At 36.3% G+C, this 15,333-nt stretch overlaps 1 protein-coding gene and 5 non-coding genes across 15 annotated transcripts in view; all 6 read right to left on the bottom strand.

The window, feature by feature from the left end:
• LOC105606646 (uncharacterized) overlaps positions 1-15,333 on the bottom strand; it is a 180,762-nt gene that overhangs the window by 116,060 nt on the left and 49,369 nt on the right. For 8 of the 10 annotated variants that reach the window (XR_009597285.1, XR_009597284.1, XR_009597276.1 and 5 more), the window contains exon 11: positions 7-12,300. The exons of the other annotated variants lie outside the window; for them this stretch is intronic. The gene's annotated coding sequence lies outside the window, so the exon portion shown is untranslated. The remainder of the gene's footprint in view (positions 1-6; positions 12,301-15,333) is intronic. 10 annotated transcript variants of the gene reach the window in all.
• Positions 1,717-1,790, bottom strand: LOC114109224 (small nucleolar RNA SNORD113/SNORD114 family). Its single transcript, XR_003585904.1, has one exon. It is a non-coding gene; the product is annotated as a small nucleolar RNA SNORD113/SNORD114 family (small nucleolar RNA).
• LOC114109223 (small nucleolar RNA SNORD113/SNORD114 family) lies at positions 4,604-4,678 on the bottom strand. Its single transcript, XR_003585903.1, has one exon. It is a non-coding gene; the product is annotated as a small nucleolar RNA SNORD113/SNORD114 family (small nucleolar RNA).
• LOC114109236 (small nucleolar RNA SNORD113/SNORD114 family) lies at positions 7,055-7,129 on the bottom strand. The gene has a single exon (XR_003585915.1). It is a non-coding gene; the product is annotated as a small nucleolar RNA SNORD113/SNORD114 family (small nucleolar RNA).
• Positions 8,769-8,846, bottom strand: LOC114109228 (small nucleolar RNA SNORD113/SNORD114 family). The gene has a single exon (XR_003585908.1). It is a non-coding gene; the product is annotated as a small nucleolar RNA SNORD113/SNORD114 family (small nucleolar RNA).
• On the bottom strand, positions 10,884-10,958 carry LOC114109235 (small nucleolar RNA SNORD113/SNORD114 family). Its single transcript, XR_003585914.1, has one exon. It is a non-coding gene; the product is annotated as a small nucleolar RNA SNORD113/SNORD114 family (small nucleolar RNA).

Below are 15,333 nucleotides of genomic sequence, written 5' to 3'. Positions count from 1 at the left end.
CCTTACCCACTAAGGAACCGCCAAGATCTTCCTCAGAGAAGACTGATTGAAGCAGCCAGCCTTCATTCTGTAGGGTCGAACGCCAATGTTCAAAAGAAGGAACAGTCCAGATGTAGACAGATTGAAAGGATATTAGCTGTGTGACACTAGGTTAATCATGAAGTCCACTCAAGTCTCATTTTCATCTTTGACCCATGAGGAGCACTCATTCTTACTACTTGGTTTAACTAATACTTTCAGATACTCCAATGAGCACAGTTGAGTTCATCGCTCAAAAAGAAAAATTGATACTACTGCTCATACCTGTCTGTAGACCCCTACCCACATAAGTAAAAGCCTAGATGATCCTTTTAATGGACTCAATTTGCAGAGAAATGGGTGAATTTAGAATTTATCATTCATGGCATATTCTCACCAAAGTCTATGCTTGGCCCTACTCACACATTAATTCAACTGTTCACTGTTCTATTTATTCTGGCATGGAATTATTCATGGAATATGTGATCATATGTTCAAATATGCAAACACACAAAGAAAATGACAGAAATCCAGAATGGAAACAACCCAAAATAGAACTGATTTTCATGTGCCCGTCTACATGTTCATACTAAACTAGGAAGAGAGAATTAGTGGTATACATAAAGATGAGTCAGTATTCTTCTTTCTTACTGAGCCATGTTTGCCTCCTTTTAAACTATTGCCTGTGATTAGAACTTCATCTATTTATATGTAAGAAGACATCAATATTTAGGAACTAACATTAAATAAGAAACTTGAATAATATTTATTATCTCCATATGTCTATTTCAATACCCATAGAGATTTAAAATCTACGTGGCTTTGTTGTTTTTAATGAATGAATGAATGATGTCGCTCAGTCGTGTCCGACTCTTTGCGACCCCATAGACTGTAGCCTACCAAGCTCCTCTGTCCATGGGATATTCCAGGCAATAGTGCTGGAGTGGATTGCCATTTCCTTCTCCAGGGGATCTTCCCAACCCAGGGCTTGAACCTGGGTCTCCCACATTGTAGACAGAAGCTTTACCGTCTGAGACACCAGGGAAGTCCTATAAAACTCATTGTAAAGACTTGGATTAACAATAACCATTTTCATAAGGCACATTCTGAAGATGAGCTATGTTCATCCTTTTCTCAATTAGATAATTACTTAATCAGCATTTATTTATGTCATTTTCCCTTCTCTAAATAAAGCAACCAACTAGCACCCTACCTACATCAAGCAATGCTACTGAATCTGATGCATGTCTGCATACATACTCCTTTGGGGAAAAGACTCATATTTTATGAATATATTTCACTAAAATTCAGGGCTGTGTGCTGTGCTGTGCTCAGTCACTCAGTCGTGTCTGACTCTGTGTGACCCCATGGACGGCAGCCCACCAGGCTCCTCTGTCCCTGGGATTCTCCAGGCAAGAATACTGGAGTGGGTTGCCATGTCCTTCTCTGTTCAGTGCTATAGTAATGTATAATAATAATCCATGTTTGTTACATACTCACATAACCGGTCCATGCTCAGCTTTCTTTATATTTACCCATGTTTATATTTCTTCATTTACTCATATATTCATTTACTTTGGTAAAAATCAATCTATCTCCAGAAGACGTCTGTGATCCAGATATCTGAATATTCTGAACTTCTGCTGTATACTTATTTCCATAAAGGAAAAAAAAAAAAAAGAAGGCCACTTGTAAATGATGGACCTCAGAGTTAGATATCACTTTAATCAAAATGTTTGATTCAGACACCCTCCAATCTCATCGCTGGTCCAGGCTTAGCGCTCTCTTTTTCTTTGTTAATTTAGACCTCCATTATGCCATGAGTCACAAACTCGCAGAACGGGATCCTTGCTATAACTGATCATTGCCTCTAGGCTGATTTCTGACAGAGTTTGCAGACTAGATATAAGTGTAACCTTGCATCATGCCGGGACCATCACAAAAAATGGGCCATAACTGGGCCATACACATTTAATTCAATCGATTTTAAACATGATGTAATGACTATCCGAAAACCACAATGTACCCTACATCTGGAACACACACAATAAGTTGCCCCTTCTAGGAGTTTCCTCTAAACAATTAATAGGCTGGGTCTCTAACAATATTGAAATATTAAACCAACTGTGGTGCTGAAATAATATGGAATAGATAACAGTTTTGAAAATGTTAATTGAATGCATTCCATCTCTTTTTAAGATGAATCTCAGAGGTACTGAAACGTGTTAATTCTGCTCCTTGGCCCATAACACCTTCTTCCTACTGGTCATTACTTGGTGTTCTCAGACTTGGTTTTATGCATACAGCCTTTTATTCTATTGAACTACTTCAGTGACCACACATGAATAAACCATACAAACCAAGAAAAGAAACTTTTGTTACTTACATTGCTCCTTACCCACAGAATAGCCAACATCCTCATCATTGGACAATAACTCAATTCAATGTGGAGTGTTCAATCAGACAGAAAAAAAAAAGATTTTTTTAAAGAATGAAAAGTGTAAACTTGGATTTTTAAAACAGAAGTTAGTTCTACATTACTAGATTAATCAGAAACATTGGTTTCTGCCACATTTTCCTCAGTCAATCCAACAGAGGAATCCTTTGCATCTACTGACTTACTTTTTAGTGTGACATAAACTGGTAAAGACTTTCAAAATGTTTTTATGAAGACCTTTTAATCCATCACCCAGCATATGACTTATATTATTAAAATTTGTCTATATATCCCTACCAAAACAGAAAGGCCAGATAACTTTTTAATGGGGGAGATTTTGATGAATTTAAATTCTTCTAAAAAACAATTTGACTATATCATACACTTTAACTCATTAATTATTAATTAATTAATTATTAAATAGCTCTAATAAATGGATGGAAAATCCCATGGATAGAGGAGCCTAGTGGGCTATAGATCACAGAGTCACAAAGAGTTGGACACAACTGAGCAACTGAACAACACCAAATAGCTCTAAAGACAACTTAACTTCCAAGACCTTTTTTAAAAAGTAAAATGCGTACAGATAGAGTCATCTGCTACTCAACACTAAATGTTACTACATTCAAGTTTCCTGACTGATGACATTTTCTCCAACAATGGAAATATTCTCTGTTAGCACTGCCCATTATGCATACTACAATATATTAAAGAGATAACTGACAAACACATACTATATAGCATAGGGAATTCTACTCAGTATTACTTAATAACCTGTACAGGCAAAGAATCTTAAAAACTGAAATATATACACACAAAATTAATTTACTTTGCTATACACGTGAAAATAACACAGCATTGTAAACCAACTGAAAGTTTTAGTGAAAGTTGCTCAGTCGTGTCTGAGTCTTTGAGACCCCAAAGATTATACAGTCCATGACATTCTCCAGGCCACAATACTGGCAGGGGTAGCCTTTCCCTCTCCAGGGGATCTTCCCAACCTAGGGATCAAACCCAGGTTTCCTGCATTGCAGGCGGATTCTTTACCAGCTGAACTAGAAGGGAGGCCCAAGAATACTCGAGTGGGTAGCCTAGCCCTTTTCCAGTGGATCTTCCCAACCCAGGAGTCAAACCGGGGTCTCCTGCATTGCAGGCAGATTCTTTATCAATTGAGCTTTCAGGGAAGCCCTCATAAATCAACTATACTCCAGTTTTTAAAAATGGCAGGCACTGGCCACATAGTGTTACTAAGAAACTAAATTTTTATTTTTGACTATTTGAATTTAAATGTTAATAGCAATATATGTTTAGAGAGTAGGGTGTATATTATCCTTCCCTGAAGAAGGAGGGGCTTGGATCTTTTTTTTTTAAGTGGACTTCCAGGGAGTAAAACAAGATTAGCTGAGCTCCTTCACATATTACATGTATTCCTCACTGGCCCTCAGTTTTTACTCTTTTAAATAATACAGATATGAAATTATGCTTTGACTCACTTGTAATAATGGCACCAATATTGGTGAAACCTAAAGACACTTAACAAACATACTGAGAGACACTAAATCTATCCATCTGCTTACCACAAAAATCTTCAACATGCATCTACTTGATTAAAAATAAATATCAGTGAACACAAGAGGATTCACAACTCTCATGCTGAAACATTTTCCACGTTTCAATAACTATCTAATCACTTGTATCTTATTTTTCACTATTGATTATATTAAACAACTATTTATCAAAATATTTTGTACTATCACGATTTGTTATATTACTATTGATCTTATCTATTATATTAAGTATTATTATAATAAATTATATGAATATTTTAAAAATAAGACATATGGCCAGAAGCTCACCACCAAGAACACTGATATTCACATATGTCTACCTACACTTTCTCAAAGGAGGAGCACCCTTAGTCTAGCTTACTGAACTCCACTTTTCAGAAATGTATTAACGATAATTTTTGGTTCATAAGCTCCTTTCACAGCTGGATAAGGGGTAGCTCTCCTCTTTATTTCTACTTCATTTATTCATGCATCGATTTACTTATAATAATACCATCCATATTCATGAACAACAAAAGGTCAAGAACACAATCCTTGAATATTTCTGACTTCCTTTATAAGCACATTTCCCAAAGACACAATGGACCTCAGAGTTACAAACTGGGTTTAATCAAAATGGTATTCAGATGCCCCACGCATACTCATCATCGATCCAGACTTGGTATTCTGTGTCTTTGTTTGATATGTTGTTCTTGACATATTCATTGATTCACTGATAATAATAGAATGTTCATGAATTAGGAAAATAAAACCAAGATGCTTGAAGATATGAATATGTTTGTGAAAGTTCACTTCCCACAGAGCTAGAGAAATAGCTTTTTGTGCAATGCAGCCCAGCATTGAAAATATGAATTAATCCATTTCCTTGTATCATATCAGTTCCATGTTAGCCATTGGTCCATGCTTAGACTTCTTGCATCCATATTTTAAAGATAGGACAATGAACTTTCATTTTCTACCATGGTTAAGAAAAAGGCAAAATTTTGCATTTTCTAATATTCCCCTCCTTGATGGGTTCATAGTCTATAACAATATCAATAGCGTTTATATCCCTTGTGGTATGAAAATTAAAATTGAAAAAAATTTTAAATTTAAATTTGAGTTAGAGAAATTAAGTGGAACACTAAGACTCTTCAAAGTCCCTTGGACAGCAAGGAGATCAAACCAGTCAATTCTAAAGGAAATTAGTCCAGAATATTCATTGGAAGGACTGACGCTGAAGCTGAAACTCCAATACTTTGGCTGCCTGATGCGAAGAGCTGACTCATTGGAGAAGACCCTGATGCTGGGAAAGATTGAAGGCAGGAGGCGAAGGGGACAACAGAGGATGAGATGGTTGGATGGCATCACCGACTCAATGGACATGAGTTTGAGCAAGCTGGGGAGATGGTGATGGACAGGGAAGCCCGGCCTTATGAAGTCCATGGGATCGCAAAGAGTCGAACACAACTGAAGGACTGAAGTGAACTGAAACTTTTCAGAAAATGAGTGACATGCTTTTCATCCTTTTGTCCTAATAAATTCACTCACGCTGAAATGGATTAATCATAAGTCATATTCCTAACATATTTTAATCATTGACCAATGCATGTCCACGTTAGAATTGTTGATGTATGTAGCCATTTATTCCTTAATATCTCAGTGGATACCCATGACCAAGCCCCCAACAGAACATGAATTTTATTACTTACATTGATCTCTTCTCTCTTTATCTAAGAGGTAAAAGTCAAGATCTTTGCCATGAGTGAATAATCAAATCTGGCAAAATGCTTGCTCTGAGCAGTTAAAAGCAAATTTTAAAAAGAATCAATCTGCAATTATCCACTTTAAATGATCACTAATTAGGTAACCATAATCCTTGACTTGCATCTTATTTTCAACATTTGGAAAGAGCTCTACTTTATATATATTAACTTGTGCAATCTTTTATTTTATAAAATATGATGGATACCACTGAATCTAGCAGTAAACACCAGAAAAATAACTATAACTATTAAGAATATGTCTCTGTATATATTACCCATGATGGGCTGAGACCATCTTTTTCACTGAACTTCAATTGTGTGGAACTGGATTCATGGGAGAGGCAACTCATGGCACAATCTCACCAAGGGTCCAAGCTTGACCTTACTAAATAAATTTATTAATTTGCTCACTAATTCCTTTATTTAATTACTCATGGAATAATAAGACCATTTCTTTATTTTTCTAAAAGAATTCCAAAAAGTTTAAATAACCATCAAAACAGAACTGAAACACTATTATTTATCAAAGTCTGTGTGTACCACTGGAAAAGCCTAGAGTGTTTTATCTTCCCATGGACAACAGCTATGTAAAACATGATGAATTAGGATCTTTCCATCCAATTGCATGCCTTCCACTGATGTACTATTGGCTGACTTTTTGAAAAAGTGACTGAGATACAGATGTATACATTTGATCACTTATAATTATACTTCAATATCTGTGACCCACGCACATTGGATAAGGACCTTAGATAATATCTACATTTGTCCTCATGTCATCAGCCAAAAGAATAGCAAACTGGTTCTTTTAATGTTTGTTTGTATGCAACATAAAATTGCATAAAAAAACTGACTTAAACACAAATGTGGTTGAATAAAACAGTCTCATCATTGTTCCATGTTCTCCCTCCCAATTACCCAGTTTATTCAATAAACTATTCATGTAAATGTATTTCTCTTTCCTTAGTAAAATGATTGATTGGCAACATGCCTCCACACAAAACAAAAACATTCAGTTTTCTGTGCAAATGACCATCTGCTCCTTACAAAAATGACAAGAGCCCTGACTATAAAGAATCTAAAAAAACTGTTTTCAGAATTATCGATGTTTCGTTACATACCTTACAAAGTTGGACACATATATCTCTTATTCCTTGATCACTGCCATATTTTAATTCGTAGGCTAAATTTATTTTAATAAAGTTATCCATACCCTAAACCAAAAAGCCTGAGAAGAAGGTGTGGTGGGTTCATTTCCCACAAAGAGAATAATGAGATGCTCTGTTACGGACCTCAGAGTTGCAGATGGGCTTAATCACAGTTCTTGCTTGAGAAACCCCATGAGATTCATCACTGATCCCTGCTAGGAAATTTCTTTTCATGTATTGATTAATTTTCTGAGACACACACACACACGAAACACAATCACAAAATTCCAAAAATCAGATTCTGAAACTTCAGTCTCTCGCCCTGTAGAGCTAATAAAACAACATTTCTTCTGTAATGGAACTGAAAGCTACACATGCGGATGGTTCAAAAATCCCTGCTTTCTATCAAACCCACATTCAGCATTCCTTCCTATGTGGCCCTCTCTGATCTAATTCATTCGTATGTCAAAGATGGTTCCATGAAAACATAATGAAACTACCATCAGCAATCATCTCTAGGCTGCTGGCAAAGTTATCAGCCCCTGTACCCACATGCAGATGGTGAAAACAACCGTGGAGAAAAGAGAAGATAATACTAAATTAAATCACTACTATCTTCTGCTAAAGTGACCTCAGTTGTACTGGTTTAGCTTAAACACAATTTGGGGTTCGTGACACATCCCCATCACTGGTCCATACTGGAAGTGTTTTCTGTATTTCGTGTATGTAGTACATAATTATTACTTTGGAATTCTTCAGCTGACCCTCATGAATAGACTATTCAAACAAAGAATGTGAACCAAGGGACTCACTTATATTATACTTTATGCTGCTTGCTCACGATAAAAATTCTTTATTAAGTGATTAAATCAGCTGTCCTATGTTGACTCTGGGGAGGAAAACAGCTGATTTAGAATAGATTTTGATTTTATTTTTTTAATGATTGTTAGTCAGGCAGAACTAGATAACAATAAACTTTGGCTCAAAATCAATTTTTTACTAATCCAGGATTGAATTTTTAGTTATGAATAATATAATAAACATTATTCAGTCCACCACCAAGCCCCAGATTGAGATCTGTAGGTGATGGACAGGGAAGCCTGGTGGGCTGCAGTCCATGGGGTCGCAAAGTGACAGACATGGCTGAGTGACTGAACTGAATGATTACAAATACCCATCTGTTAAGTACATGATTAGTAAGGCCACTCGGTCTCATCTGACTCTTTGCAATCTATCCACTGTAGCCCATCAGGTTCCTCTGTCCATGGGATTCTCCAGGCAAGAATACTGGAGTGGGTAGCCATGCCCTTCTCCAGGGGATCTTCCTGACCCACGGACTGAACCTAGGTATTCTGCAGGTGGATTCTTTACCATCTGAGACACCAGGGAAGCCTCTAAGTTATGGTTACTTGAAAAATATGATGGATACCACTGAATCTAGCAGCAAACACCAGAAAAATAACTATAACTTTTTATAGTTATAGGCTAACACCTTTTCCTTTCTTAAAGAAAAAAAAAAACAACAGACAGCATTGTACCAAAACTCAAATCATTTGACCACAGATACTAATGCATTCCATGTGAAAGAGGACTACAAATTAAACCTGTCCATTTTACTTCAAGATTTTATTAGTATTAACACTTATTTTATTCCATTCTACTAACTGTTCCAGGAGCAGGTCTCTTCCTATTTCAGATGTACAATTCTTTCTTTATTCATCTGCTGATTCACTTGCAATAATATAATCCACATCCATGAACCACAAAAGCCCAAGAAAATCCACATTGTCTTTCCCCATCTTCTCCTACTACTTAATTTCTACAAAGAATATTGACTGATTCTCTACACAGAATGGACCTCGGAGTTACACAGAAGGCACACTCAATGTTATTAATTCATTCACTTCCACCAATAGCCATCACTGATCCAGGCATAACTTTCTATTTCTTAATCCACATATCCCTTCCTGAACTAATTCATTCGTTCACAGATTCACGAACAATAATTACACAATCAATAATCTGCAGTGACATAAAACTAAGAACAAAGCCTTGAACACAACCAAGGGCTGTTCGTGGCCCTGTTAATGTAGCATGAAAGGACTCAATCACTTTTCACAATAAGGCTCTGTTTTTGCACACAGGGGTTAATCAGCAAACTTCCTTCCTATCGGTCCCTTCCTTGAGATCAGTGCCCACCTGCTCCTTTTCCACTTGATTTGTCCTGATATTAAACCTGGTGATCAACAGGAACAGCCCTATGATCTTAGCCCACAACCAACAAAAAAGACATCTGCCGTCCTCCAAAGTACTCCAGCCTCAAACAGTTAACAACTGAATCTTAATCAATTAAGAAATGGATTTAGCAAATGTGGCCAGAATATTAAGTAGGAAGTTAATATAATACTGCTCTGAAAATATGTGAAATTCCTTGCATCCCTTTAGTAATGAATGATCCCTAGTGGGGCTGAGTTGAATTAATCATAAATGTTAATTTATGACACATTCCAATCATGGGCTCATAATTGGCATTCCTTAATTTCATGTGCTATTTGACTATTTATTTTATTGAAATAATTCAGTGGGGTCCCATTAATAATCCCCATCGGAGCTTAGAACACCAACACTGATATTTCCTTATTTCAGTCTTTAAGCTCCTTAGTCTCAGAAGTAATAGCCAGGGTCTTCACCATTAAAGCTGATTAAGTCAGCTGTGTGGTGTTCATTTTATAAAGGGGGAAAAAAAGTCTATTATTAACAACTCTAAAAATAGAGTTAGCTTTTTTAAAATTGATATTTGTAGGGAGGACTAGATTAATCATAAACTAACTTTATATCATATTCTCATCATTTTCCTAAGAAGGGTACTCTTTCATTTACGTAAGTTTGGCTGTCAAATAATATGAATACCACTGAATTCACTGCTCAACAAACTACCATCAGAGACATCTTACTTTGCCTGCTACTTACACGGGAAGAGCCCAGGATCACCTTATTGGACTTAACTTCTATGGAACTGGACGTATTTTGTTCATCAGACAATCTCACCTATTCACCACTATGTGTATTTAGGGATTCATTCACTTACTGATTTATTGTGTTATTCAGGGAATAATACTATCATACCTTTATTTTTCTAAAGGGAGCTCAAAATGGCTAGACACCAACCCGGAATCAAGTCACTGGGCCACGGAAAGGCTTAAGCATGTCTTTCAAAAAGTAGACGAGCTTAGAATTTTCCCTAGAATATCTAACTCAGAAAACAAGACGGATCAGTATCCTGATACCAAAACAGGGGTTCAAATTGGTATGTAGTTTGCTGACTTTTTAAAAGAAGATCAAGATATAAAATTATAACCTCTTCCTCTTATACAGATATATCAATATCTGTGATCTTATCCACTAGACAAGACCACTGAACAAAATTTTTGTCTATCTATATAGCCATTGCCATTGAGGAGAAACGACTTGTTTCATTTTTATTCTTTTAATAAAAATCAACGAAAAAACGGATTTGGTTAATTAGAAGTGTTGTCTTACAAAACATTCTCACCACCGGTCTCTGTCTCTTAATTAAATGTGGTTACTTAAACAAGAATTTATACAAGTTAATGCATTTTCATTTCCTTAATACCACAACCACCCAGAAATGTAGCACCAACACGGAACAAAAACTGTTATATACAGATGACCAGATATATATACACTTCTTTCCAGAATAGTAAGGTCCTTTACTGTTAATGTACAGTAAACAGTCTCAGTTAGATTTTAATAACAATCCATGTTTTATTATATTCCTTAATAATAGGTACATGATATTTTTTTAAAATTTATTGACATATTTTTAATCTATGGGTCAATATTATAATAAAAATACAATCCATCCCCAAGAACCACAAAAGTACAAACGCAAGGTACCAAGCACTCTTGTCCCACAGAGGGAATAATTTAGCCACGTGTCTTTACGATGGACCTCAGAATCACTTACGGGTTTAATCAAAACTCCTATTTCAGATACCCCATGGAACTCATCATCGATCCAGACATGTTTTTCTTTCTGTATTTACTTCTTAATTGATCCATGAATAATAACACAATTATAAAAGTCCAGGAACAAAATCTCCTTTTATAATGGACCTCGGAGAACATGCGTGATCAGTGAACATAATTCATATAAAATTCATATTCAACATTGATCATTTTGGGTGCTTCTTCTATTTAACTGCCCATGTTCTACAGAGGGTTCAGTGAAAGGGGTGGTGAAGTCAGCATCTTTAATCACTTCTGAAACACAGGGTCTTCCATGGGCTTGTGGAGGGCCACACGTTATTAGCCAGTGCTACCAGCATGGTTTGTGGAGGAACATACAATGTACTGCTGCATGCCCGCACGCTCAGTCACTGAGCAGGCTGCCACTTCATCCTCCAGGGGATATTCCAGACCCAGGGATCAACCCACCTTTCATGCACCTCCTGAATTGGCAGGTGGACTCACCACTGAGCCACCTGGGAAGCCCCCAAATGTAATATAAAATAGTTCTAAAAATGAATGAAATGACTGCTCTCTTTTTTTAATTGCCTCAGTTATGCTGAATTAGACTAAACATAATTTTTTATTCATACCATATTCCTGTCACTGGTCCATATTTGAGATTTCTATTTCCTGTATACACACGTTGATGCTTTTGAAATAACCACGAAATGTTTGTGAACAAATCATCCTGTCCAAGGATAGGAAGTTCAAGTCTTCCTTACTTATTTCTCTCTATGTTCTTAACCCACAAAGCTAGCTGCCTAGATTTTGCTTCTTGGAAAATGAATGTGTGCTGTCCTATGTTCATTCTGTGGAGGAAATGGGAGAATTAAACTAGAATTTAAAAGTAATTTAGCTTTGTGGAACTACGTAGGTACGAACTTCAAGCCTTTCTAATTTAAAACCACCACCTAAGAATAAGAAAGACACTTATCAAAACTAGCTTTGTATTTTAACAGTTTAACAGAAAAAAGATAATTTTAATGGTGCTACTTTTGCAGGACTGGGTACATTTAAATCTTTATTTGGGTACATTTAAATACATCCAATAAGGGGTATATATCCAACACATACAAACAGCTCATATAACTCAATATTTAAAAAAAAATTGTGATGGGCAGAAAAACTTAATTTTTTTCCAAAGAGAAAATGCCAGGTACCCAACAGGCACAAGAAAAACCGCTCAGCCTCACGAATGCAAATCAAAACTACATGAGATATCACCTCACACTTGTCAGATGACCACTATCAAAAAGAACACAGATAACAAGTATTGCCAAGGATGTGGAGAAAAGGAAACCTTCATATACTATTGGCAGGAATGTAAAATGTGGAAAAGAGTGTGGCGGTTTCTAAAAAAAAACAAAAATATAATGATCATATGATCCAACAATTCCACTCCTGGGTTTATATTAGAAGAAAAAAAAAACCACTAATTCAAGAAGATGCATGTACATCAATATTAACACCAGTATCATTTACAATTGCCAAGATATGGAAGCAATATACAGCCCATTGGATTCTCCAGGTCAGAATACTGGAATGAGTAGCCTTTTGCTTCTCCAGGGGATCTTCCCAACCCAGGGATCAAACCCAGGTCTCCTGCATCGTGAGCAGATTCTTTACCAGCTGAGCCACCAGGGAAGCCCAAGAATATTGGAGTGGGTAGCCTATCCCATCTCCAGCGGAGCTTCCCAACCCAGGAACCAAACTGGGGTCTCCTGCATTACATGTGGATTCTTTACCAGCTAAGCTACCAAGGAAGTCCATATATTAACTATATGTCAATTTAAACTAAAAAAAAAAAAAAAAAAACAGAAAAAGAAAATACCCACAATCTCGTAAAATATCCTAATTTCACATTCTCAGTGGTGACTCCGCTTAATTCAATTTATATGTTCATTTATTTATTAATGTAACTACTCAAGGAATGATTAAACCATACGTCCATCATATGAAGAAAGTCAAAATGGCAAGCCAACTAGTACTCCAGAACAGAAATATTATTATATGTAATGTACTACATGTTGCTTATCAAAAATGTAAGTAGGTTAGGAATTTTTTCTTTCTATAACATCAGTAGCAAAAGCTCAAACTATTAAGATAACATTTTTTTAATTCGTTCAATTATAACAATACATCAATATCTATGAAGAGAAAGAAAATAAACTCTGAATGACACAAACATCTGTCTATCCAGTTATTAGTCATAAACATAACTGACTAGATTATGTTTGAGTTAATAAAATTTAGAGAATACAATCTGGTCAATCCTAACGCTTCTTACAGGATCTGTCCTCGAATGTGCCCACAGCTATATATTGTCATCCTGTTTATTTAACTTATATACAGAGTATATCATGTAAAATGCTGGGCTGGATGAAGCAAAAGCTGGAATCAAGACTGCCAAAAAAAATGTCAATAACCTCAGATATGCAGATGACACCATCCTTATGGCAGAAAGTGAAGAGGAACTAAAGAGCCTCTTGATAAGGGTGAAAGAGGAGAGTGAGAAAGCTGGCTTGAAACTCAACATTCTAAAAAATAAGATCATGGCATCCGGCCCCACCACTTCATGGCAAACAGATGGGGAAATGATGAAAACAGTGACAGACTTTATTTTCTTGGGCTCCAAAATCACTGCGGACAGTGACTGCAGCCATGAAATTAAAAGACGCTTACTCCTTGAAAGAAAAGCTACGACAAACCCAGAAAACGAATTAAAAACCAGAGACACGACTTTGCCAACAAAGGTCTGACTAGTCCAAGCTATGGTTTTTCCAGTAGTCTGTATGAGAGTTTGACTATAAAGAAGGTTGAGCGCCGAAGAATTGATGCTTTTGAACTGTGGTGTTGAAGAAGCCTTTTGAGAGTCCCTAGGACTGCAAGGAGATAAAATCAGCCAATCCTAAAGGAAATCAGTCCTGAATATTCATTGGAAGGACTGATGCTGAAGCTGAAGCTCCAATCCTTTGGCCACCTGATGTGAAGAACTGACTGATTGGAAAGGACCCTGATTCTGTGAAAGATTAAAGACAGGAGAAGAAGAGGACGACAGAGGATAAGATGGCTGAATGGCATCACCGACTCGATGGACATGAGTTTGAGCAAGCTCTGGAAGCTGGTGATGGACAACGAGGCCTGGCGTGCTGCAGTCCATGGGGTCGCAAAGAGTCGGATACAAGTGAGCGACCAAAAAACAACGACAATCTTGCCAATGAGAAAGCACCACCCCTAGGTGGGTTCTCTGGTGAATTCTATCAGGATATTTAAGGGAAAACAATTATACCAATTCTCTTAAAATCTCTTTTAGAAGATAAAAGTTGAGAAAATTTTCCTAACCCATTCTATGAAGCCAGCATTACTGCAATATTAACACACAAAAAAACTATAGAACAATATCTCTAATGAACATAGGTGCAAAAATCCTCAACAAAATATGACCAAATGAATCCAATAATGTATAAAAAGAAATACAGTATGATCCACTGGATTTAATCCCATCATGCACATCACATCAAAAGGGTATGTGATCAAAAGGAGAATACCCACATGATTATATCAATAGAAGCAGAAAAAGCATCTGATAAAACATAATATTCATGAGAGAAAAAAACTCTCAGCAAACTAGAAATAGAAAGGAACTTCCTCAACTTGGCAATTAAGATCTATTAAGAAAATACCTAAAGCTAGGCCTTACTCTCTGCAAGGGCCCACACTCTGTGGAGGGTGCTTCTCTCTGAATCTGAATAAATCCACTTTTTACCTATCAAAAAAAAAAAATACCTATAGCTAATATCATAACTAATGAGAAAATTTGAAGCTGTCCCACTAATATCAGTATCAAAGCAAGGATGTTCTCTCTCAACACTTCTTTTCAATATTGTATAAGAAGTTATAGCAAACATAACAAGAGAAGAAGAAACAACAAGTATACTATTCGTGAAAGAAGAAATAAAACTGTCTTTGTTAACAGATGACATGGTCATCTATGTAGAAAATACAAAAGAACTAACAGGAACTCACAAGCAATTATAGCACGGCTGCAGGATACAAAGTAAATAAAAGTAATCACTTTCCTATATAATAGCCATGAACAAGTGGGATTCAAAATTTTGACAACCAAAAAATGAAATATGTATAAATCTAACAAAATATGTGCAAAAACTATATGCACAAATCTACAAAACTCAGATGAAAATAATCAAAGAAGAACTAAATATCTGTAAAGGTATTCCATGCTCATGGATAGGCAGAGTTCATACTATCTAAATGCCAGCTCTTTCCTTGATCTGTAGATTCAAGGCAGTTCCAATTAAAGTTCCAGCAGGTGTTTTGTGGTTGTAAACACCGTGATCCTAAAGTTTATATGAACAGGCCAAAAA

This window comes from Ovis aries, chromosome 18, assembly GCF_016772045.2.
Source record: "Ovis aries strain OAR_USU_Benz2616 breed Rambouillet chromosome 18, ARS-UI_Ramb_v3.0, whole genome shotgun sequence".
Taxonomy (NCBI): Eukaryota; Metazoa; Chordata; class Mammalia; order Artiodactyla; family Bovidae; genus Ovis; species Ovis aries.
This window is presented reverse-complemented; position numbering and strand designations above follow the sequence as displayed.